The sequence below is a fragment of the Cherax quadricarinatus genome, chromosome 3 (assembly GCF_038502225.1).
Source record: "Cherax quadricarinatus isolate ZL_2023a chromosome 3, ASM3850222v1, whole genome shotgun sequence".
NCBI lineage: Eukaryota > Metazoa > Arthropoda > Malacostraca > Decapoda > Parastacidae > Cherax > Cherax quadricarinatus.
In genome coordinates, this window is record NC_091294.1 from 16581534 (window position 1) to 16608758 (window position 27225).

The following is a 27225-nucleotide window of genomic DNA, read 5'->3' on the forward strand; positions in this document are numbered from 1 at the left end:
TCACCTATTTGTGGTTGCAGGGGTCGAGTCTTAGCTCCTGGCCCCGCCTCTTCACCAGTCGCTACTGGGCCCTCTCTCTCCCCGCTCCATGAGCTTTATCAAACCTCGTCTTAAAACTACGTATGGTTCCTGCCTCCACTACATCACTTTCTAGGCTATTCCACTGCCTGACAACTCTATGACTGAAGAAATACTTCCTAATATCTCTCTGACTCATCTGTGTCTTCAGCTTCCAATTGTGACCTCTTGTTTCTGTGTCCCCTCCCTGGAACATCCTGTCTTTGTCCACCTTGTCTATTCTGCGCAGTATTTTATATGTCGTTATCATGTCTCCCCTGACCCTTCTGTCCTCTAGTGTCGTCAGGCCGATTTCCCTTAACCTTTCTTCATAGGACATTCCCCTTAGCTCTGGAACTAACCTTGTCGCAAACCTTTGCACTTTCTCTAGTTTCTTGACGTGCTTTATCAAGTGCGGGTTCCAAACAGGTGCTGTATACTCCAGTATGGGCCTGACGTACACGGTGTACAGTGTCTTGAACTTATTAAGGTATCAGAACGCTGTTCTCAGGTTTGCCAGGCGCCCATATGCTGCAGCAGTTACCTGGTTGATGTGTGCTTCCAGAGACATGTTCGGTGTTATTCTCACTCCAAGATCTTTCTCCTTGAGCGAGGTTTGCAGTCTTTGGCCACCTAGCCTATACTCTGTCTACCGTCTTCTGTGCCCTTCCCCTATCTTCATGACTTTGCATTTGGCGGGATTAAATTTGAGAAGCCAGTTGCTGGACCAGGTGTCCAGTCTGTCCAGGTCTCTTTGAAGTCCTGCCTGGTCCTCGTGTGTGTGTGTGTGTGTGTGTGTGTGTGTGTGTGTGTGTGTGTGTGTGTGTGTGTGTGTGTGTGTGTGTGTACTCATCTAGTTGTACTCACCTAGTTGAGATTGCAGGGGTCGAGTCCATGCTCCTGGCCCCGCCTCTTCACTGGTCGCTACTAGGTCACTCTCCCTGAACCGTGAGCTTTATCATACCTCTGCTTAAAGCTATCTATGGATCCTGTCTCCACTACATCGCTTCCCAAACTATTCCACTTCCTGACTACTCTGCAGCTGAAGAAATACTTCCTAACATCCCTGTGATTCATCTGTGTCTTCAACTTCCAACTGTGGCCCCTTGTTGCTGTGTCCCATCTCTGGAACATCCTATAGTAAGTAAGTAAGTTTATTCAGGTATACACAAATACAGTTACATAGAATTATCATACATAGCAGCATATGTGCAGAGAACCTAGGATAACCCAAAAAAGTCAGACAGAGTGACTTATTTCCATTGGGGTCCTTTTACCTTATTATTATAATATAAAGGTTATAATATTTTCTTATTATTCTATAATGAAGATAACATTTTATTACCATACTAAAAAGACTATCTACTACATGAGGGTCATTAAGACTATCTGCAATACGAGGGTCATTACTAGAAATAAGGTAAAATTTACACGTATGTTAGCTAAAAAATAGAAAATCATTCCCCTCCCTTTCTGTAGCTACATTCATCAGACACCTTTTGGCACTCTTGTTGAACTGGTTCATGCTATGACTGGCTTTGACATGTGCGGGTAGTCTGTTCCATTCCTTTATTGCTGTACAATGAAAGGTGTTTGAAGCCTGGCCAATGACTGTGGGTACTACAAAGTTGTGCTCTCTCCCCCTAGTACTATGATTGCTTTGGTTCCCAACCTTAACAAAATTGACAGCAAGATATTCTGGACACTGTTTGTGAGCAATTTTATAAACATGATTTAGCTTCAGTTGTTTTACTCTGTCTTCAACATTCAGCATATCCAACTGCTGTAATTCATCCTGGCCTACATGTTCTCTTGGTCCCAGCCCCAGGATGAATCTTACGATTTTGTTTTGAGTGATTTGCAGTCTATCTTTCAGTTTTTTTTTTCAAGGTAGAGTACCATGAAGAGCAAGCGTAATCCATATGGCATTGTATAAGGGCTTGACATAGGGTCCTGCGAGCCTCAGTAGGTAGACACTGTGCTTGTCTATACAAGAACTTCAGTCTGGCATTTGCTTTCTTTACTACACTGTTCCCTATCAATTCTCCTGACATGCATGGGTCAAAGGGGATTCCCAGATATTTTACTGATGAAATCAAAGTGATGGGCTCCCCATTACACTGGACATTAAAATTATTTACCCTTCTCAGTTTATGTTTCATGCCAAAGAGAATGGCTTCAGTTTTCCTGAAGTGTAATGATAGTTTGTTGTCTACTAACCATTTGCTGCAGGACTCCAGTTCCAGTGTTAAAACATTAGCTATATCTTGTGGGTCTTTACCTGACACTAACAGAGCACTGTCATCTGCATACAGTAGGAGTTTGCACTTGACACTGATAGGCATGTCATTGACATAACATAAGAATAATAAGGGACCTAGAATACTACCTTGGGGAACTCCACATGCTATCGGCAGGGGTTCTGATTCCGTTTTGTTGATTTTGACAATTTGTCTCCTGTTGCTAAGGTAGGACTTAAACCAGTCTACAGAACCTATACCGATAGCTTGAAGTTTCTTACATAATATATTGTGGCTGACAGTATCGAAGGCCTATTGCAGGTCTAAGGTTACCATACTTATGAGGTTCCCCTTTGACATTTCAGTTCTCAGGTAATCCATCAGATTAATTAGGGAGGTGTCAGTTGAGTAAGATCTAAAGCCCTATTGATAGCTGTGGAGAATGTTGTTGTCATTAAGGTACTTAAGAGTACACAGCCCTCTCTAGAATTTTGGATATTATACTGAGTATACTAACAGGCCTATAGTTGCTGACATCAGACCTACTATTTTTCTTGAAGATAGGAGTAACTCTGGCCTCCTTGAACCCCTCAGGTATGGTATTAGTGGTGACTGATAGATTTATTATGTGAGCAATAGGGATTGACAGTTCAGAAGTACCATCTTTTAGGAACTTAGATGGGATGTTATCAGGGCCTGTGCTCTTAGTTGGGTTTAACCTGCTTAGTTCTTTTTGAATAAAGTCATGAGATACACTTACTAGTTGACAACTGTTTGGGGTTACCCCTTTATTGGTATAGTATGTTTGAAACTTATCAGAGTCTGTGTTAAAGGTATTTGATGCAGCTGGTAGTTTACTTACTAGTGTTGATGCAACAGATGTGTAGTAGGAATTAAAGCAATTTGCCACCTTAGATGTTTTGTGGCATACCTCGTTATAGAAAGTGAGTGCTATGTTGGACCTATCTACTGGCTTATGGCTATACCCCAACTGTTTTAGTTGTTTCCATAGCTTTCTGGGGTTATGCTTATACTATTCAATTTTTGAGCAATAGTGCTTTGCCTTTGCTCCTTTTATAAGTCTCTGTACTCTTCCTCACCCTTTGGAATTCATTTAGTGCTGCAATATCCTGTCTGTTTACTTTAAATCTTTTTAGCAGCTGGTCTCTGAATTTCATATTATCTAATATCTCAGTAGTCATCCAGGGTTCAGTTCTTCGTTTAATCCTAACCTCTTTAACTGGTGCAATATTATCAAGGATGGTAGTGAACATTGTTTTGATTTTTTCCCAGGCATCGTTTACGTCCGTGCAACTTGTTATCTCTGTCCAGTCACAATTGTGTAGCCTATTTACCAGTGTTTCTTTACTGTAGTTTCTAGTTGACCTCATTTTTATTGTCCTGTGTAGGCCTATCCTATCCCTAGTGATTTTCCTGGTGCAGTAAATGATGAAATGATCACTAAGACCTGTGGTAATGACGCCTGACTGACTAATGTTCTCAGCGCGGTTACAAAGTATGTGGTCAATTAGGGTGGCTGAGAACTGTGTGATCCGGGTTGGTGTATTAATTAGTTGAGTATAACTATTTAAACCTAGAATTTGCTTATACCTTTTTCATAGCCCGTTATTTTGCTGCTGAAAACAGATATTGAAGTCGCCCAGTATTATTGTCTCGCAATTGTTTTCAAGTCCGGACAATACTCTGGAAAAGTCTTCTAAGAACTTATCCTGGGTAGGAGGGTGGTAGCTAGTTCCTACTAAGATGGGTTTGGTCTTGGGAAGCAGCACTTCAAACCATAGAATCTCCAGTTTATTGTTATTTAAATCAGGTCTTGGGTTGTAAGTAAGTAAGTAAGTAAGCTAAGTCATTTCTAATGTAGGCACATACTCCACCACCCTTTCTCTTCCTATCTTTATATTGTAACCTTCTATTTTGACCTCGTCGTATGTGTCCTGTCTTTGTCCACCCGGTCTGTGTGTGTGTGTGTGTGTGTGTGTGTGTGTGTGTGTGTGTGTGTGTGTGTGTGTGTGTGTGTCTGTGTGTGTCTGTGTGTCTGTGTGATTGTGTGTGTGTGTGTGTGTCTGTGTGTCTGTGTGATTGTGTGTGTGCTTGCATGTGTATTTATGTACTCAAGTGTGAGTGCTTGTACTCATGTGTGTGTACTCAAATATTTGTGTGTACTCACCTAGTTGAGGTTGCAGGGGTCGAGTCCAAGCTCCTGGCCCCACCTCTTCACTGGTCCCTACTAGGTCACTCTCCCTGAACCATGAGCTTTATCGTACCTCTGCTTAAAGCTATGTATGGACCCTGCCTCCACTACATCGCTTCTTAAACTATTCCACTTCCTGACTACTCTGTGGCTGAAGAAATACTTCCTAACATTCCTGTGATTCATCTGTGTCTTCAGCTTCCAACTGTGTCCCGGGTTGCTGTGTCCAGTCTCTGGAACATCCTGTCTTTGTCCACCTTTCAATTCCTCTCAGTATTTTGTAAGTTGTTATCATGTCTCTCCTGTCCTCCAGTGTCGCCAGGTTGATTTCCCTTAACCTCTCCTCATAGGACATACTTCTTAGTTCTGGGACTAGTCTTGTTGCAAACCTTTGTACTTTCTCAAGTTTCTTTACATGCTTGGCTAGGTGTGGGTTCCAAACTGGTGCCGCATACTCCAATATGGGCCTACGTACACGGTGTACAGGGTCCTGAACGATTCCTTATTAAGATGTCAGAATGCTGTTCTGAGGTTTGCCAGGTGCCCATATGCTGCAGCAGTTATTTGGTTGATGTGCGCTTCAGGAGATGTGCCTGGTGTTATACTCACCCCAAGATCTTTTTCCTTGAGTGAGGTTTGTAGCCTCCGGCCCCCTAGACTGTACTCCGTCTGCGGTCTTTGCCCTTCCCCAATCTTAATGACTTTGCACTTGGTGGGATTGAACTCCAGGAGCCAATTGCTGGACCAGGTCTGCAGCCTGTCCAGATCCTTTTGTAGTTCTGCCTGGTCTTCGATTGAATGAATTCTTCTCATCAACTTCATGTCATCTGCAAACAGGGACACCTTGGGGTTTATTCCTTCCATCATGTCATTCACAAATACCAGAAACAGCACTGGTCCTAGGACTGACCCCTGTGGGACCCCGCTGGTCACAGGTGCCCACTCTGACACCTCGCCACGTACCATTACACGCTGCTGTCTTCCTGACAAGTATTCCTTGTATGTGTGTGTGTGTGTGTGCTCACCTATATGTACTCACCTATATGCAGGGCCGGATTACCGCATAGGCAAACTAGGCATTTGCCTAGGGCCCCGCACATTTGGGGGCCCCGCGGTCCAAGGGGTTCAGGGGCTCATCCAAGACCTAAAGCCAATAATAACCCAACAAAAAGCTGCAGTAAGAATAATCACTAAATCCCATCCCTGGCAACACACCCCCCCACTCTTCATAGATCTAAACTTACTCCCTGTTCAGTACATCCACACTTACTACTGTGCAATCTACATCTACAGGACCTTAAACTCCAATATCAACCTTGACCTAAAACGCTTTCTTGATAGTTGTGACAGAACCCACAGGCATAACACCAGACACAAACATCTCTACGACATTCCCCATGTCCGACTAAACCTTTACAAAAATTCAATGTATGTCAAAGGCCCTAAAATCTGGAACACCCTACCTGAGAACTCTAGAACTGTAGACACATTCATCACCTTCAAAACTACCATTAGAAAACATCTTATCTCCCTGATAAACCCCATCAACTAACTACACGAATACCACCTGGTGGTTCACACTTACACTCACTCACCCATTTGACCATAAACAGAAATATTAATCTCAATCTTAAAATAATGAATCCTATGATACTCCAATACTGAAACTATGTACTGTGCCAAAACAAAAGCATTCACATTGCTAAACTCACAAACTAGTATTTAGTCACTTAGCCATAATACCAACTTACCTCATAATTTGTAATATTTTAAAATAAAGAATTAAACTAAGTCTGCCCGAAATGCCTAGCCATGCTAGGCATTCTAGTGGTACACTCTGTAATTATTATTTAACTACATGTAAACCACACAACAACCAAATTCTGTAAATTCAACATTGTAATCTTTATAGAGAATAAACTTTGAATTTGAATTTGAAGACTGCGCACATGGTGCAAGTGCAAAGGGGTCCCTACCTAAAAAGTTCAAGTGTTTGGAGAGTAAAATTGATTTTTAAAAATTAATCAAAACAAAAATAAATAATGAAATAAAATAAAATAAAAATAAATAAGCCTAACCATAGATGGCAACACTCAACACGCCTTTGTTTACATCAGAACAGCTGTGTTTTCCCGCTAATGGGCGAGTATGGGAGATTCCTCTCCAATTTTCTGTAGTAATTACACGTTTTCTAGACTTGTACCTGGAGTTTACCTGGAGAGAGTTCCGGGGGTCAACGCCCCCGCGGCCCGGTCTGTGACCAGGCCTCCTGGTGGATCAGAGCCTGATCAACCAGGCTGTTGCTGCTGGCTGCACGCAAACCAACGTACGAGCCACAGCCCGGCTGGTCAGGAACCGACTTTAGGTGCTTGTCCAGTGCCAGCTTGAAGACTGCCAGAGGTCTGTTGGTAATCCCCCTTATGTATGCTGGGAGGCAGTTGAACAGTCTCGGGCCCCTGACACTTATTGTATGGTCTCTTAACGTGCTAGTGACACCCCTGCTTTTCATTGGGGGGATGTTGCATCGTCTGCCAAGTCTTTTGCTTTCGTAGTGAGTGATTTTCGTGTGCAAGATCGGTACTAGTCCCTCTAGGATTTTCCAGGTGTATATAATCATGTATCTCTCCCGCCTGCGTTACAGGGAATACAGGTTCAGGAACCTCAAGCGCTCCCAGTAATTGAGGTGTTTTATCTCCGTTATGCGCGCCGTGAAGGTTCTCTGTACATTTTCTAGGTCAGCAATTTCACCTGCCTTGAAAGGTGCTGTTAGTGTGCAGCAATATTCCAGCCTAGATAGAACAAGTGACCTGAAGAGTGTCATCATGGGCTTGGCCTCCCTAGTTTTGAAGGTTCTCATTATCCATCCTGTCATTTTTCTAGCAAATGCGATTGATACAATGTTATGGTCCTTGAAGGTGAGATCCTCCGACATGATCACTCCCAAGTCTTTGACGTTGGTGTTTCGCTCTATTTTGTGGCCAGAATTTGTTTTGTACTCTGATGAAGATTTAATTTCCTCATGTTTACCATATCTGAGTAATTGAAATTTCTCATCGTTGAACTTCATATTGTTTTCTGCAGCCCACTGAAAGATTTGGTTGATGTACGCCTGGAGCCTTGCAGTGTCTGCAATGGAAGACACTGTCATGCAGATTCGGGTGTCATCTGCAAAGGAAGACACGGTGCTGTGGCTGACATCCTTGTCTATGTCGGATATGAGGATGAGGAACAAGATGGGAGCGAGTACTGTGCCTTGTGGAACAGAGCTTTTCACCGTAGCTGCCTCGGACTTTACTCTGTTGACGACTACTCTCTGTGTTCTGTTAGTGAGGAAATTATAGATCCATCGACCGACTTTTCCTGTTATTCCTTTAGCACGCATTTTGTGCGCTATTACGCCATGGTCACACTTGTCGAAGGCTTTTGCAAAGTCTGTATATATTACATCTGCATTCTTTTTATCTTCTAGTGCATTTAGGACCTTGTCGTAGTGATCCAATAGTTGAGACAGAGAGGAGCGACCTGTTCTAAACCCATGTTGCCCTGGGTTGTGTAACTGATGGGTTTCTAGATGGGTGGTGATCTTGCTTCTTAGGACCCTTTCAAAGATTTTTATGATATGGGATGTTAGTGCTATCGGTCTGTAGTTCTTTGCTGTTGCTTTACTGCCCCCTTTGTGGAGTGGGGCTATGTCTGTTGTTTTTAGTAACTGTGGGACGACCCCCGTGTCCATGCTCCCTCTCCATTTATTTATTTATTTATTTATTTATTTATTTATTTAGTAATTTTAGCATACATACAGAGGTACAAAAAAATACAGGTAAGAGCAGCATGCCAAAGCCACTTATATGCATAGCATTACGGGCTGGCTTAAAATTAACTTAAGATTAACTAAGCAATGATGAAATCAGTGATAAAACATTATTGTAAACAGATAACTATAAAGCACAAATGAGTATTACAAAGACAGGTCAAATGGTTGCATGCATTGCTGTACATTCAGTCGAATGGAGTATTCTGTTAGGTAGTGCATTTAAAAAAATAACAAAGTTAGATTGGGTCCTAGGTTTAACATTAGTGTGATATAATTGTGAGTAACATATAGGATATACAATTTATAAGGTTCAGTTATTCAGTATTTATTTGGTTTTGAGTGAGTAAGTGATCTTTGAGAAGAGACTTGAATTTATAAACAGATAGTGTTTCTTTTATATTTACAGGTAATGAATTCCAGATTTTAGGGCCTTTTATGTGCATTGAGTTTTTGCAGAGCGTGAGATGGACACGAGGAACATCAAAGAGTGATCTGTGCCTTGTGTTATGGTCATGTGTTCTGTTGAGGTTGGCAAGGAGATGTTTGAGGGGAGGGTTAATATCAGAGTTAAGTGTTCTATGTATGTAATAAGTGCAGTAATAAGTATGGATGTTTTGTATGGTGAGTAGGTTGAGTGTTTTGAATATTGGTGGAGTGTGCTGCCTGTAGTGAGAATTTGTTATTCTAACTGCAGCCTTTTGTTGGGTAATTAGTGGTCTGAGATGGTTAATTGTTGTTGAGCCCCATGCACAAATTCCATAGGTGAGATAGGGGTAAATAAGAGAGTGATAAAGGGCCAGGAGGGCTGACTGTGGAACATAGTACCGTATCTTCGATAGTATGCCTACAGTCTTGGAAATTTTCTTAGAAATTTGTTGTATATGTGTATGAAATTTGAGTCTATTATCAAGGTGGATTCCTAAGAATTTTCCCTCTGTTAGCTTTGTGATAGGTGATCTGTTTATCGTTATGTTAAGAGGTACATCTGTAGCTCTGTTATCAAACTGAATGAAGTAGGTTTTGTCAATGTTTAGTGTAAGTTTGTTAGTCCTCATCCAGGTAGATATTTTCTGTAATTCGGTGTTTACAGTATTGGCTAGCGTGACTGGGCTCGGGTGAGAGAAGACGTATGTAGTGTCATCTGCAAAAAGTGTGGGTTTGAGTAATTGCGAAGCATTTGGTAGGTCATTTATGTATAGGAGAAAGAGAAGAGGGCCAAGGACACTTCCCTGTGGGACACCAACTGTAACTGGTTGAGCGGAAGAGCTTGCCCCATTTGCGTACACATATTGGCTTCTGTTGCTGAGGTATGACTTGAGGTAGTTGAGGGAGTGCCCTCTAATACCATAGTGTGACAATTTTACGTGGAGCAAGTCATGGTCAACTGTATCAAAAGCTTTACGTAAGTCAATGAAGATCCCCAGTGGGACTTCTTTTTTCTCTATTGCAGTGTATATATGTTCTAGCATGTGTATAATAGCATCATTAGTATTTTTATTAGGCCTGAATCCAAATTGGCAGGAGTTGAGAATGTTTTGGGAGATGAGGTAGGAGTAGATTCGTTTATGAATTAATTTTTCGAAGATTTTTGAGAGAGGGTGTAAATTGGATATTGGCCTATAGTTATTCAACTCTGTTTGGTCTCCTCCTTTATGGATCGGGGTGACCCTTGCTATTTTGAGAGCTGTAGGGAAGGTGGAGGATTCAATGGATTTGTTAAAGAGTGTTGCAATGATTGGTGATAGTACTTGTAACACTTTTTTGTATATAAAGGGTGGTAAGGTATTTGAATCTCCTGCCTTGCTTTTTAGTGCGTTGATAATAAGGGAGACTTCGTATGGGTTAGTCAGAGCTAGGAACAGTGTGTTCGGGTAGTTGCCAGTGAGGTAGTCATTTGGTGGGGTATCTGAGCTTGGGATTTTATTGGCAAGGTTTTGTTCTATAGTGGAGAAGAAATCATTGAGTCTGTTTGCTGTTTCTGTTGGTGGGAGTTGGGGTTCATCTGATTTTGCTAATTTTATTTCGCTATTTCGTGATATCTTTTTTGTTCCCAGAATTTCTGATAGGGTCTTCCAGGTCTTTTTTATATCACCTCGTAAGTTGGATAATCTGTTCTCATAATACAGTTTTTTTGCCCTTCTTATCAGGCTGGTTAGGACTGACGAGTAACGTTTTGTTTGGTCTCTGGTTATGTGACCCATTCTGTACTGTTTTTCATATTGGTGTTTTGTATTTATGGATTTGAGAATGCTGGGTGTTAGCCAGGGACTGTTCAGTCTCTTAGCTGTCATCTGTTTAGTTTTTCTTAGGGCAGTGCTTGTTATAGAGGTATTGGGTCTTTTTTAGAAAATTATTAAAACATTCGTCAATATCTGTATAGATTTCTAGCTCAGTGTGCCAGTCAATGTTTGTTACTGCTGTTGTGAAGTTATTAATGGCTGCCTCATTGTGAAGTCTGAAGATGACTTTAGTAGTGTCTTGGGGTATTTTACCAAGAGTTGTTATGAGGAAAGTAGGGTAGTGGTCTGTGGTATTATCTGTAATTATGCCTGATTTTAAAGGGGATATAGTGTTGGTCCAGATGTGGTCTAGTAGGGAAACACTAGTCTCTGTAACTCTTGTAGGTTTTGTTACTGTTGGTAGCAACATGCAGTTACTCATTGTGTTTGTGAATTCAGTAACGTGTGGGTCCTGGTCTTGCAGGAGATTTATATTGAAGTCACCTGAGAGTAGTAAGTGATCTTTGTTCATGCGTGCATCAGTTATCATACTTCCTAGGTTTTGACTAAATTGGCTAATGTTTGATTGTGGAACTCTGTAGATGTTTATCACTGTGAGAGGTTTTTGTAGGTATTTGGATTTGAATTTAGCTATTATATATTCCCCATGTTCATCCCTTGTGCAAGTATTAGTGATACATTCTAGTTGGTCTGGGTAGTATATAGCTGTGCCACTGCCTAGTTGGTCTGGCCTACAGTTGTGTATGGCTGTGTAACCAGGAATGGCATAGACATCTGTAGTATCAGGCTTTAGCCAGGTTTCAGTTAGTGTAATGATGGACATATTGGCATGCAAGGAATTTAGTAATGCTAGGAGGTCATCGTAATGCTTGCTTAAAGATCTGATATTGTAGTTAAAGATAGTTATGTTGTTGTTGGCTCTGAGAAGTGCCTTTGATTGTTCTGCTGTGTAGTAATTACAGTAACTGTTTGAATCATTTAAGTCATTAAATAAGAGGTTGGTATCAGGATCAATGCTTGTAATCATAAGATTTGTAGTGAATCTATAGTTAGAATTAAGTATAAAACAAAGTAAATATTCTAAAGCTAAAAAAATAGCACCTGAATTATTTAACAAATGTAAAAATAATGAGCCAAGGTAGTTTTTTAAAGCTAAAATAAAGGAGACAATATAAAAGGGACTAAAATAATTTGTGGTGAACAAATAAAGTGATGATCAAATAATGGAGCTTGGGAATATGATAGTAGGTAGTACTTTAAAGGTAATTCTTTAAAGTTAGAATTATAATATAAAATTATAATATAAAAGGGACTAATATAAGTTGTGGTGAACAATAAAGTGGTAATCAAATAATTGCACTAAGGTCTAATATGATGACTTTTGTGGAGTCTATGTTTTGAGCTAGAATGAGCTATAGTACAACTAGATTTAATCTAATAATATAACAATACAAATTAAAAATAGCACCAGTCTCTCACTAGTAATTGCAATATGGTCTAATATAATGAATTTGGTATTGACTATAGTGCAACTGAGTTTAATCTAATAATATAAAAAAGGCACAAGACTCTCAATTGTAATTGCACTAAGGTTCATATAAGTTGTTTACAAGAATTAGAGTATAACTAGATTTAAATTGACAAGATAAAATATACAAGTTAAGGTAGCAAAAGAATAAAAAAAGTAGAAAAAAAAATATATGAGGTAGTTGGTACTAGTTAGTAAAAGATAGTTAAGGGCCTTGAACAATAATATAATTGAAATATACACTAATTGCACACACAATATAGTCACTAAGATATGAAAATAATCTTAGAGTAGGAATCATTTGGCGTCAGGATAACATCGGATAGGCTTGTGTTAACCAAATTTTGTGGCTCTCTCATAAAAAATTTATTTTGATCTTCGACTCTCAGTCTGGTTAGCGGCTTGCTAAAAACTGAGTCATATTGGGATTTCCTTGCTGTCATCTGTGTAGGACCCATCTTGTTTAAGTAGGGGCCCAATACTGGATGTTGTTCTCGACTTTGATTTGGCATAAGAGAAGAAATACTTTGGGTTTCTTTCGATTTCATTTATGGCTTTTAGTTCTTCCCGCGATTCCTGACTCCTATAAGATTCCTTTAGCTTGAGTTCGATGCTTGCTATTTCTCTGACCAGTGTCTCCCTACGCATTTCAGATATATTGACCTCTTTTAGCCGCTCTGTTATTCTTTTCCATCGCCTGTAAAGGGAGTGCCTGTCTCTTTCTATTTTACATCTACTCCTCCTTTTTCTTAGAGGAATAAGCCTTGTGCATACATCGAGTGCCACCAAGTTAATCTGTTTTAGGCATACGTTGGGGTCTGTGTTACTTAGTATATCTTCCCAGCTTATATCGGTTAGGACTTGGTTTACTTGGTCCCACTTTATGTTTTTGTTATTGAAGTTGAATTTGGTGAATGCTCCCTCGTGACTAGTCTCATTATGTCGGTCTGGGGCTCCACGCATACATGTCTGAACCTCAATTATGTTGTGATCTGAGTATATTGTTTTTGATATGGTGATATTTCTTATCAGATCATCATTGTTAGTGAAGATGAGGTCTAGTGTATTCTCCAGTCTAGTAGGCTCTATTATTTGCTGGTTTAAATTGAATTTTGTGCAGAGATTTAAAAGCTCGTGTGAGTGTGAGTTTTCATCAGAGCTGCCTCCTGGTGTTATTACTGCAACAATATTATTTGCTATATTCCTCCATTTTAGGTGCCTTAAGTTGAAATCCCCCAGGAGCAAGATGTTGGGTGCAGGAGCTGGAAGATTTTCCAGACAGTGGTCAATTTTTAACAGCTGTTCCTGGAATTGCTGGGATGTTGCATCCGGAGGCTTGTAGACTACCACAATGACAATGTACTGTGACAAATTAACTGAAGTGTTGTTGATACACATTGATGTGTATGGATAAATGTTTGTTTTCGCCTCTAAATGTTAAGGGAGGTACCTGATAGGGTTACTTGACCAGTAAAGACGCATTTTTGGTAAAAAATACTATAAAGAAAAAACGTTGGTCACAGACCGGGCCGCGGGGGCGTTGACCCCGGAACTCTCTCCAGGTGAACTCCAGGTAAAAACCTAAAAACGCAAACTGACTTCCGTTTCTAGGTTTTAAAAGCACTTTGTCCTGTCTTTAAGTCTTTATCATTTCAATAACAGATCTCAATTGATTGATGTTCTACATCACTTCCGTTGAAAATGCTTAGTTTTCAAGTTGCGACGGAAGTGATGTAGAACATCAATTAATTTACTACATATTTCCCCAGAAGCACATCAGAAAATCGTTGGTTGGGTGAAACTGAAAATTGTCCCTGCATTCTTTAACCCTTTGAGGGTTTCAGACGTACTAGTACGGCTTATGACCCAGGGTTTTTGACGTACTAGTACGCCTAAATTCTAGCGCCCTCAAATCTAGTGGGAGAAAGCTGGTAGGCCTTCATATGAAAGAATGGGTCTATGTGGTCAGTGTGCACAGTCTAAAAAAAATCCTGCAGCACACAGTGCATAATGAGAAAAAAAAAACTTTTACGATTTTTTTGGAATAAAACAGGGACTTTGCACTGTATTTTCGTATGGTATTTATTGTTGTATTCTAGTTTTCTTGGTCTCACTTTATAGAATGGAAGACATATTACAGAAATTGAGATGATTTTGACTGGTTTTACAATGAAAGGTACCTTGAAATTGAGCTCAAAGTAGCAGAAATGTTCGATTTTTACCAAATTTCAAAAGTAAACAAATCGTGCCAAGCGTGCAATACACGTCAACTGGTGAGTCTAATATTCTTTCTCAAGTGCACCAATAATATTTATACCATTTTTTACACTAATGCAGTAGTCTGCATAACAGTAAATCTTATATTTTTTGTGAGAATAAAAATTCAAAATGGAAAGCAAAATAATATAAGAGGGGCCTTGAGACATGACTAATGACCAGAGGAAATGTCATTTTAGTGCCAGGAATGTCTTTCTTGTTTATTCTGGACCCTATTCGAAAATTGGCATCTTTTGAAATTTGTGTGAAATTGGCAAAATTGCTAAATTCTGACCAATGTACTGGATAGTTGAATTTCATAAATGGGTGGTTTCTTGCACCCATTCGATAGAAAAAATGGAGTTCTAGCGAAATATTCATGTTTTTTGTCGACTAGTACAGTGGAATTGGCCGAAAATGGGGCTCAAAGTGGGCAAAATCGCCGATGCGTAAACATCGCCGAGACCGCTAACTTTGCGAGAGCATAATTCCATAAGTTTTCCATCAAATTTCAAACTTTTGGTGTCCTTATGATCTGGAAAAGATTCTCTATCTTTTCATAAGAGAAAATAATTTTTTTTTTTTTTTAAATTTGGCCGACCCTGAGAACGAGTTTTGGAGAGGGCCTGTCGACCCTCAAAGGGTCAATTCTCATGTCCTTATCTATGGTGGTAGGCCATATATCATGATAGGTACATGATGTCACTACTTTAATAGCCTAATCTAGTAATACTATGCTGTCTTGAGTTTATTCTCTTTAAAATGCATGATTTAACAAGATAGTTATAATGGCTGTTGGTAAATGGTTTTGGTTGTCTTGATGTATTTTCCCTATTAAATTTAATCTAAATAGCCAGAATGTATTTAATTAGACCTTAAACAGGCTCACACCGACCCCTCCCCACCCCCAAGCTGGAAGGGGCCGCTTCGCTTACCCGTAACTCAAAGGGGCCCCGCCAATCTGAATAGCCTAGGGCCCGGAGACTTCTTAATCTGGCCCTTCCTATATGTGGTTGCAGGGGTCGATCCATAGAAATGGGTTCTAGAAACCCATCTAGAAACTCATCAGTTACACAACCCAGGGCAACATGGGTTTAGAGCAGGTCGCTCCTATCTGTCTCAACTATTGGATCACTACGACAAGGTCCTAGATGCACTAGAAGACAAAAAGAATGCAGATGTAATATATACAGATTTTGCAAAAGCCTTTGACAAGTGTGACCATGGCGTAGTAGCGCACAAAATGCGTGCTAAAGGAATAACAGGAAAAGTTGGTAGATGGATCTATAATTTCCTCACAAACAAAACACAAAGAGTAGTAGTCAACAAAGTAAAGTCCGAGGCGGCTACGGTGAAAAGCTCTGTTTCACAAGGCACAATACTCGCTCCCATCTTGTTTCTCATCCTCATATCTGACATAGACAAGGATGTCAGCCACAGCACCGTGTCTTCCTTTGCAGATGACACATGAATCTGCATGACAGTGTCTTCCATTGCAGACACTGCAAGGCTCCAGGCGGACATCAACCAAATCTTTCAGTGGGCTGCAGAAAACAATATGAAGTTCAACGATGAGAAATTTCAATTACTCCGATATGGTAAACACGAGGAAATTAAAACTTCATCAGAGTACAAAACAAATTCCGGCCACAAAATAGAGCGAAAAACCAACGTCAAAGACCTGGGAGTGATCATGTCAGAGGATCTCACCTTCAAGGACCATAACACTGTATCAATCGCAGCTGCTAGAAAAATGACAGGATGGATAATGAGAACCTTCAAAACTAGGGATGAGAAGCCCATGATGACATTCTTCAGGTTGCTTGTTCTATCTAGGCTGGAATATTGCTGCACATTAACAGCACCTTTCAAGGCAGGTGAAAATGCTGACCTAGAAAATGCACAGAGAACCTTCATGGCGCGCATAACGGAAATAAAACACCTCAATTACTGGGAGCGCTTGAAGTTCCTGAACCTGTACTCCCTGGAATGCAGGCGGAAGAAATACATGATTATATACACCTGGAAAATCCTTGAGGGACTAGTACTGAACTTGCACACGAAAATCACTCGCAACGAAAGCAAGAGACTCGGCAGACGATGCAACATCCCCCAATGAAAAGCAGGGGTGTCACTAGCATGATAAGAGACAATACAATTAGTGTCAGGGGCCCGAGACTGTTCAACTGCCTCCCAGCATATATAAGCGGGATTACCAATAGACCCCTGGCTGTCTTCAAGCAGGCACTGGACAAGCACCTAAAGTTGGTACCTTACCAGCCGGGCTGTGGCGTACATTGAATTGCGTGCAGCCAGCAGTAACAGCCTGGTTGATCAGGCTCTGATCCACCAGGAGGCCTGGTCACAGACCGGGCTGTGGGGGTGTTGACCCCCGGAACTCTCTCCAGGTAAACTCCAGGTAATAGCTCCTAGCCCTGCCTCTTCACTGGTCAATACTTCACTCTCTCCCTGCTCCATGATATTTGTCATACCTCTTCTTAAAGCTATTTATGGAACTTGCTTCCACTACTTCACTCTCCAGATTATTCCAGTTCCTGACAACTCTAAGACTAAAGAAATATTTCCTAAGATCCCTATGACTCATCTGGGTTTTCAGTTTCCAATTGTGTCCCCTTGTTTCTGTATCCCATCTCTGAGACATTCGATCCATGTTCACCTTGTCAATGTCTCTTAGTATTTTATACGTTGTTATCATGTCCCCTCTATCCCTCCTATCCTCTAGTGTCATCAGGTTGAGTTCCCTTAACCTCTCCTCATAAGACATACCCCTCAGTTCCGGGACTAATTGTGTTGCAAATTTTTGCACTTTCTCCAATTTCGTGACGTGTTTGACTAAATGAGGGTTCCATACTGGTGCTGCATATTGCAGTATAGGCCTTACGTACACTGTGTACAATGTCGTGAATGACTCCTTACTCAGATGTCTAAACGCCAATCTCAGGTTTGCCAATCTCCCATATGCTGCAGCAGTTATTTGATTGATGTGTGCCTCAGGGGACATGTTCGTTATAATGCTTACCCCAAGATCCTTTTCTTTAACTGACGTTTGCAGCTTTTGGTTTCCTAAGCTGTACTCCGCCTGCGGTCTTCTGTGTCCTTCCCCAATCTTCATGACCTTACACTTACTGGGGTTAAACTCCAGGAGCCATTTGTCGGACCATACTTGTAGTTTGTCCAGATCCCCTTGTAATCTTAACTGATCCTCGCCCACTTGTATTCTCCTCATCAGTTTCACATCATCAGCGAACAGTGACACTTCTGAATCTAATCCTTCCAACATGTCATTCAGGTATACAAGAAACAGCACCAGGTCTAGGACTGAACCTTGTGGAACCTCACTCGACACATTCGCCCACTCCGACACTTCAGCACGTACCAACACACTGTTTCCTTCCTGTCAGGTATTCCCTGATCCATTGCAGTACTTTCCCCGTTATTCCTGCCTGCTCCTCTAATTTTTGCACCAGTCTCTTGTGTGGTACTGTGTCAAAAGCCTTCTTGCAATCTAAAAAGATGCAATCTACCCACCCCTCTCTCTCCTGTCTTACTTCTGTTACCTTATCGTAGAACTCAAGTAAATTTGTGACACAGGATTTCCCATCTCTGAAGCCGTGCTGACTGTCATGTATGAGCCTAATCTTTTCAATGTGTTCCACTACTTTTCTTCTGATAATCTTTTCCATGACTTCACATACTATACAAGTCAGTGACACTGGTCTGTAGTTTAATGCTGCCTGTCTGTCTCCTTTCTTAAAAATTGGAACTACATGTGCTGTTTTCCACGCCTCAGGCAACTGCCCTGTTTCGATAGATTTACTGAAGATTGCTGCTAATGGCACACACAGTTCCTCTGCTCCCTCTCTCAGTATCCATGGAGATATGTTATCTGGGCCCACCGCCTTTGAGGTATCGAGTTCGTCTAGCAGTTTCTTCACCTCTACCTTGGTTATGTGTATTGTGTCCAGCGCCTGCTGGTTTACCCTACCTCCACAGTTTGCTGGAAGCATTCCTGACTATTGTGAATACTTCTCTAAATCTTTTGTTTAGTTCATCACATACTTCTTGGTCACTCTTCGTGAGCTCCCCCCCCCTCCTTTCCTCAGTCTGATTACCTGGTCCTTGACTGTTGTTTTTCTCCTAATGTGACTGTATAACAACTTTGGTTCAGATTTGGCTTTTGATGCTATGTCGTTCTCGTATTGCCTCTGGGCCTCTCAACTTATCCTTGCATATTCGTTTCTGGTTCTTCTGCTCAGCTCCTTGTTTTCTTGAGTAATTTGCCTTCTATACCTTTTCAATGCTCTAGCACACTTGGCTTTGGCCTCTTTACACCTCCAATTAAACCATGGGCTCACTCTGGTCTTACCATTTTTTCTGTTGCCCTGTGGTATGAACCTTTTCTCTTCCTTTCTGCACTTAGTGGTTACTATTTCCATCATTTAATTTACTGTCTTTCCATCTAGTTCTCTTTCCCACTTCACTTCATGCAGGAAACTTCTCATTCCTATGTAGTCCCCTTTTTTGAAGTTTGGTTTCTCTCTTTGTTCTCATGCTGCTGCATTCTCCACTGTTAACTCAACAAGATATTCAAAACTCAGGACATGATCACTAGTGCCAAGGGGTCTTTCGTGGGTGATATTCCATATGTCTGAACTATTCAAGGTGAGTATGAGATCCAGCCTTGCTGCAACATCCTCTCCTCTCTCTCCGGTTGTATCTCTAACATGTTGATGCATGAAGTTCTCCAATACAGTCTCCAACATCTTAGCCCTCCATGTTTCTGGTTCCCCGTGTGGCTCTAGGTTTTCCCAGACAATCTCTTTATGATTGAAATTCCCCATTATAAGCAATTTTGTCCTACCCATATGAGCCCTCCTGGCCACTTCAGCTAGTGTATCCACCATTGCCCTATTGCACACATCAGACTCTTCTCTTGTTCTCCTGCTGTTAAGTGGTGGGTTATACATCACTGTTATCATCACCTTTGGACCCTCAGTCTGCAGTGTTCCTACAATGAAGTCGTCTGTTTCCCTTCTTTCCATTCCTCCCATCTCCTCAAAACTCCACTGGTTTTTTATGAGCAATGCTACTCCTCCCCATCCTCTGTTCTCTCTGTCTTTCCTCATAATCTGATATCCAGGTGGAAAAATTGCATATGTTATCATCCCTGTAAGTTTTGTCTCTGTTAGTGCTATGATGTCAGGTGATGCATCAATGATGCGTTCTTGCCACTCTTCACTCTTATTTGTTATTCCATCTGCATTGGTGTACCATACCTTTAGCTTCCTTTCCATTACTGTATTTTGGGAGATGGAAGAGGAAGGTGCAGGCTGGGAGGGTGGGAGGCAGGGCACAATATTATGGGAGGCTGCTGTGATTGGAATTAGTGCTTAGGGGGGTGGTGGCTATGGAGTGAGGTTCGTTTCTGTTTACTGTGTTTGGATGATATGTGGTGACAGGTTGAGAAGTTTCTGTAAGCATTTATGTTTGATGTTCCCCCAAAGGCTGAGCTTTCTTGTCTGTCATTGCCTGTCCTGTCTCTCTTTCATTCCACTGGTTCTGTCTTGCTCTCACTTCAGTCAAGGCTGAGTGGTTGAGGGGAGAGGATGTGTGTGTGTGTTCAGTGAGGTCGTAGGCCTTCTATCTCAGGTCTGCTTATCACCCGACTGTCAATTCTTCATGCAACTCATATCATTGGATCGCAGCTGCATTGTTGCGGAAACTCTTATGTGTGAGCTGTGACTAGTGATGTACCTAGTGAAACACGAAAGTGTTAGTTTGAAGTGGCTCTAAACGGCCTACCTTCACTACTCCTCTCCCCTCTCCTACCTTCTTCCCTTCTTCCTCGACTTGGAACACAGCCATTCGCCTCTAGAGGCAGATTTTGCCAGTCCACATGAGAGCTTGAGTGCCCCTGCCAGTCCTCCTGCCAGCACTCCACGGTTTCTTCCTCACCCTTCTTACGAATGTGTCTCCTCTGGGCCTCATAGAAACTTATACTGTTGGATTGCAGCTGCAGTATTGTGAGAACTCTTATGTGTGAGTTGTGACTCGTGATATACTTAGTGTAGCACTGGAAATAGCGTTCCGTTTGATGCCTCTGCTGCCCCTCATCAGCTACCCCTCTTCCTTGCATTTAAACTCAGCCGTTCGCCTCTATCAACGTGCAGTGTAGAGGCGTATTTTGCTGCTCCTTTGGTACTCTGATATCTGAGTTCCGCACAGCTAGTCGCCTCTGCCTACCTGAGAAATATGGACGAATCTCCCATCCTGCGTGAGTTGGTGATCCAGACCTGAGGCCTGCCAGATGAATCCGACTGTGCCACTTGTACAAAATGTGTTATATCTCTAACTGAGGAAGATGTACCTGTTATTCCTCTATGCACTGAGTGTTTCTGGGAGGAATGCTGCATAGCTGGAACAAAACAAGAGTGATTAAAAACAATTTAACGAGCATTGAAGTACCTGGTAACTCCTTTGTTAGTTAGTTAGTTAGTTTAATATGTTTATTGTGCACCCCATACCCATCCTGTGGGCGGTAGTCAAAAGATTACAGAGGTACATAATTGGTCCAGGGACTGGACTCCAAAGTTTTGATAGCTGAGCAAGTTACAGAGGTAATGAACTCACAATTTACAAAGGTAATGAACTCACAATTTACAAAGGTAATGAACTCCAGGTAGGTCTGGTCACAATCATGACAAGTTACAAAGGTATTTACAGATTACAGAGGTACGTAATGGGTCCAGGGACTGGGCCCCCAAAGTTTTGATAGCTGAACTAGGTACAAAGGTAATGAGCTCACAAGTTACAAAGGTAATAGATTCTGTAGAATGGTTACTTACGTTTATACATGGCTACAATCATGAACAAATTATAGAGTAATGAGCAATTCACACTTCCACACCCGGTCACAACTGTAATGAGTTATTGGTGCAAATATTGATTGTTGAGTCACATACATACACACACACACACCACACACACACACACACACACACACACACACACACACACACACACACACACACACACACACACACACACACACACACACACACACACACACACACACACACACATGATGGAGAGAGGAGACAGCGGAGAAGAAAGTGATTACATAGCGGGAACACTTCACTCTGGAGGTCCCAAGGTGGTAATAGCAGTGATGTATAACCCACCACAGAACAGCAGGAGGCCAAGGCAAGAGTACGACGAGAGCAATAGAGCGATGATTGATACACTGGCTAGAGTGGCCAGAAGAGCTCATGCATGCAGGGCAAAGCTCCTGATCATGGGTGACTTTAACCACAAGGAGATCGATTGGGAGAACTTGGACCCACATGGGGGCCAAGATACATGGAGGGCTAAGATGATGGAGGTGGTACTGGAAAACTTCATGTGCCAACACGTAAGGGACACTACAAGAGAGAGAGGAGAGGATGAACCAGCAAGGCTGGACTTAGTATTTACCTTGAGTAGTGCAGATATCGAGGACATCACATACGAAAGACCCCTTGGGGCCAGTGACCATGTGGTTTTAAGCTTCGAATACACAGTAGAGCTACAAGTGGAGGGAGAAGCAGGAAGGCCAGGACGAATGAAGCCAAACTACAAGAAAGGGGACTACACAGGAATGAGGAACTACCTGAACGGGGTTCGGTGGGACAGAGAACTGGCAGGGAAGCCAGTTAATGAGATGATGGAATATGTAGCAACAAAATGCAAGGAGTATGTAGCAACAAAATGCAAGGAGGCTGAGGAGAGGTTTGTACCCAAGGGTAAGAGGAATAATGAAAAAGCCAGGATGAGCCCATGGTTTACCCAAAGGTGCAGGGAGGCAAAAACCAAGTGTGCTAGGGAATGGAAGAAATATACAAGGCAAAGGACCCAGGAGAATAAGGAGACCAGTCGTAGAGCCAGAAACGAATATGCACAGATAAGAAGCGAGGCCCAAAGACAATATGAAAATGACATAGCAGCGAAAACCAAATCTGACCCAAAACTGTTGTACAGCCACATCAGGAGGAAAACAACAGTCAAGGACCAGGTAATCAGGCTAAGGAAGGAAGGAGGAGAGTCAACAAGAAATGACCGTGAAGTATGTGAAGAACTCAACAAGAGATTCAAAGAAGTGTTCACAGAGGAGACAGAAGGGACTCCAGAAAGACGGAGAGGTGGGGCACACCACCAAGTGCTGGACACAGTGCACACCACCGAGGAAGAAGTGAAGAGGCTTCTGAGTGAGCTAGATACCTCAAAGGCAATGGGGCCAGATAACATCTCCCCATGGGTATTGAGAGAGGGAGCAGAGGTGCTATGTGTACCCCTAACAACAATATTCAATACATCTGTCGAAACAGGGAGATTGCCTGAGGCATGGAAGACAGCAAATGTAGTCCCAATCTTTAAAAAAGGAGACAGACATGAAGCATTAAACTACAGACCAGTGTCACTGACATGTATAGTATGCAAAATCATGGAGAAGATTATCAGGAGAAGAGTGGTGGAACACCTAGAAAGGAACGATCTCATCAACAGCAGCCAACATGGTTTCAGGGACGGGAAATCCTGTGTCACAAACCTACTGGAGTTCTATGACATGGTGACAGCAGTAAGACAAGAGAGAGAGGGGTGGGTGGATTGCATTTTCTTGGACTGTAAGAAGGCGTTTGACACAGTTCCACACAAGAGATTGGTGCAAAAACTGGAGGACCAAGCAGGAATAACAGGGAAGGCACTGCAATGGATCAGGGAATACTTGTCAGGAAGACAGCAGCGAGTAATGGTACGAGGCGAGGTGTCAGAGTGGGCACCTGTGACCAGTGGGGTCCCACAGGGGTCAGTCCTAGGACCAGTGCTGTTTCTGGTATTTGTGAACGACATGATGGAAGGAATAAACTCCGAGGTGTCACTGTTTGCAGATGACGTGAAGTTGATGAGAAGAGTTCATTCGATCGAAGACCAGGCAGAAATACAAAGAGATCTGGACAGGCTGCAGACCTGGTCCAGCAACTGGCTCCTGGAGTTCAATCCCACCAAGTGCAAAGTCATGAGGATTGGGGAAGGGCAAAGAAGACCGCAGATGGAGTACAGTCTAGGGGGTCAGAGACTACAAACATCACTCAAGGAAAAAGATCTTGGGGTGAGTATAACACCAGGCACATCTCCTGAAGCGCACATCAACCAAATAACTGCTGCAGCATATGGGCGCCTGGCAAACCTCAGAACAGCATTCCGACATCTTAATAAGGAATCGTTCAGGACCCTGTACACCGTGTACGTTAGGCCCATATTGGAGTATGCGGCACCAATTTGGAACCCACACCTAGCCAAGCATGTAAAGAAACTAGAGAAAGTGCAAAGGTTTGCAACAAGACTAGTCCCAGAGCTAAGAGGTATGTCCTATGAGGAGAGGTTAAGGGAAATCAACCTGACGACACTGGAGGACAGGAGAGATAGGGGGGACATGATAACGACTTACAAAATACTGAGAGGAATTGACAAGGTGGACAAATACAGGATGTTCCAGAGACTGGACACAGTAACAAGGGGACACAATTGGAAGTTGAAGACACAGATGAATCAAAGGGATGTTAGGAAGTATTTCTTCAGCCACAGAGTAGTCAGGAAGTGGAATAGTTTGGGAAGCGATGTAGTGGAGTCAGGATCCATACATAGCTTTAAGCAGAGATACGATAAAGCTCATGGTTCAGGGAGAGTGACCTAGTAGCGACCAGTGAAGAGGCAGGGCCAGGAGCTCGGACTCGACCCCCGCAACCTCAACTAGGTGAGTACACACACACACGCACACACACACACACACACACACACACACACACACACACACACACACACACACACACACACACACACACACACACACACACACACCACACACACACACGCACACACACACACACACACACACACACACACACACACACACACACACACACACACACACACACACACACACACACACACACACACACACACACACACACACACACACACACACACACACACACACTTTAGTTAGTTTAATATCTTTATTATGCACCCCATACCCATCCTGTGGGCGGTAGTCAAAAGATTACAAAGGTACATAATGGGTCCAGTGACTGGACCCCAAAGTTATGATAGCTGAACTAGTTACAAAGGTAATGAACTCCAGGTAGATCTGGTCACAATCATGGCAAGTTACAGAGGTAATGAATCAGCTTCACTCCTATGCATGGTTACAGTCATGAGCAAATTACAAAGTAATGAACCACTGATACGTCCACACCTGTTCACAATCGTAATGAGTTATAAATACAAATATTAAGTGGATCATACACCCACACAAGCCTCCGGATGCAACATCCCAGCAATTCCAGGAACAGCTGTTAAAAATTGACCACTGTCTGGAAAATCTTCCAGCTCCTGCACCCAACATCTTGCTCCTGGGGGATTTCAACTTAAGGCACCTAAAATGGAGGAATATAGCAAATAATATTGTTGCAGTAATAACACCAGGAGGCAGCTCTGATGAAAACTCACACTCACACGAGCTTTTAAATCTCTGCACAAAATTCAATTTAAACCAGCAAATAATAGAGCCTACTAGACTGGAGAATACACTAGACCTCATCTTCACTAACAATGATGATCTGATAAGAAATGTCACCATATCAAAAACAATATGCTCAAATCACAACATAATTGAGGTTCAGACATGTATGCGTGGAGCCCCAGACCGACATAATGAGACTAGTCACGAGGGAGCATTCACCAAATTCAACTTCAATAACAAAAACATAAAGTGGGACCAAGTAAACCAATTCCTAACCGATATAAGCTGGGAAGATATACTAAGCAACACAGACCCCAACTTATGCCTAGAACAGATTAACTCGGTGGCACTCGATGTTTGCACAAGGCTTATTCCTCTAAGAAAAAGGAGGTGTAGATGTAAAATAGAAAGAGACAGGCGCTCCCTTTACAGGCGACGGAAAAGAATAACAGAGCGGCTAAAAGAGGTCAATATATCTGAAATGCGTAGGGAGACACTGGTCAGAGAAATAGCAAGCATCGAACTTAAGCTAAAAGAATCCTTTAGGAGTCAGGAATCGCGGGAAGAACTAAAAGCCATAAATGAAATCGAAAGAAACCCAAAGTATTTCTTCTCCTATGCCAAATCAAAATCGAGAACAACGTCCAGTATTGGGCCCCTACTTAAACAAGATGGGTCCTACACAGATGACAGCAAGGAAATGAGTGAGCTACTCAAGTCCCAGTATGACTCAGTTTTTAGCAAGCCGCTAACCAGACTGAGAGTCGAAGATCAAAACTAATTTTTTATGAGAGAGCCACAAAATTTGATTAACACAAGCCTATCCGATGTTATCCTCACGCCAAATGACTTCGAACAGGCGATAAATGACATGCCCATGCACTCTGCCCCAGGGCCAGACTCATGGAACTCTGTGTTCATCAAGAACTGCAAGAAGCCCCTATCACGAGCCTTTTCCATCCTATGGAGAGGGAGCATGGACACGGGGGTCGTCCCACAGTTACTAAAAACAACAGACAGCCCCACTCCACAAAGGGGGCAGTAAAGCAACAGCAAAGAACTACAGACCAATAGCACTAACATCCCATATCATAAAAATCTTTGAAAGGGTCCTAAGAAGCAAGATCACCACCCATCTAGAAACCCATCAGTTACACAACCCAGGGCAACATGGGTTTAGAACAGGTCGCTCCTGTGTGTCTCAACTATTGGATCACTACGACAAGGTCCTAAATGCACTAGAAGACAAAAAGAATGCAGATGTAATATATACAGACTTTGCAAAAGCCTTCGACAAGTGTGACCATGGCGTACTAGCGCACAAAATGCTTTATTTACAGCTAGCAAAGTCAGGGTATTTCTCCAGAATGGTCTGCAATATACCACTGTGGATAAAATACTTTGCCATTTCTTGAACATTTCTGAGTGAGTTGTTTCTAAATTCATTAATTTGATCACACTCCAGTACATAATGATGCAAGGTGTGACAATAGTCCATCTGGCAAAGTTTACATTTCGTTTTTTTCTACATCTGGTGGTGGTGATTTAACCTGCCAAAGATACTTGTAACCCAGCCGGAGCCGGGCAGTAGTGACATCCAAGAGTCTGCTTATCTTGTTGGATGCACCATAGACATGTGGCTCCTCCTGCATGATGGAATGATGATAGATGGACTGACTTGTGTCAATCTCCCTAAGTCTTAAGTCAATAAAGTTCATTTGAAGTTCTTTTCGTATTATTGTTCTCAAACTGCTAACTGACAACCCAAGATTGTAATCTACCCCCTCTTTGAAAGCATACAGCTTAGCCAATTTATCAGTTCTATCATGCATCTGAAGACCAATGTGAGATGGAATCCACAGCATGTGCACTCTGACTCCACTGTCCACAATCTTACCATATCTATGTCTGGCTTCTGACACAAGCATGCCACAATTTATACTTAATGAGTTGAGAGCATTTATGGATGACAGAGAATCAGTTACAATTAAAGTGTCAACCTTAGATACATGGACACATTTGAGTGCAAGGAGTATGGCAAACAGTTCTGTTTGAAGGGTAGAGGCCCAGTTATTGATGCGTGCTCCAATTTCTTTATGAGAGCCATCACTCTGTGTGACAACAGCAGCACTACCAGCTGGAAATAAATGGTATAAAATACCGACACAGTGGAAATATGAACACAAATGCAGTATAATGTGATCCTTTATTGACTACGTTTCGCCCACACAGTGGGCTTTTTCAAGTCACAAACAGAACTCACTCAGTTCTGTTTGTGACTTGAAAAAGCCCACTGTGT

General features: G+C 42.1%; 1 protein-coding gene across 1 annotated transcript in view; it reads right to left on the reverse strand.

The window, feature by feature from the left end:
• The window catches only part of LOC128684112 (organic cation transporter protein-like), a 664663-nt gene that overhangs the window by 369940 nt on the left and 267498 nt on the right, over positions 1–27225 (reverse strand). The window lies entirely within an intron of this gene.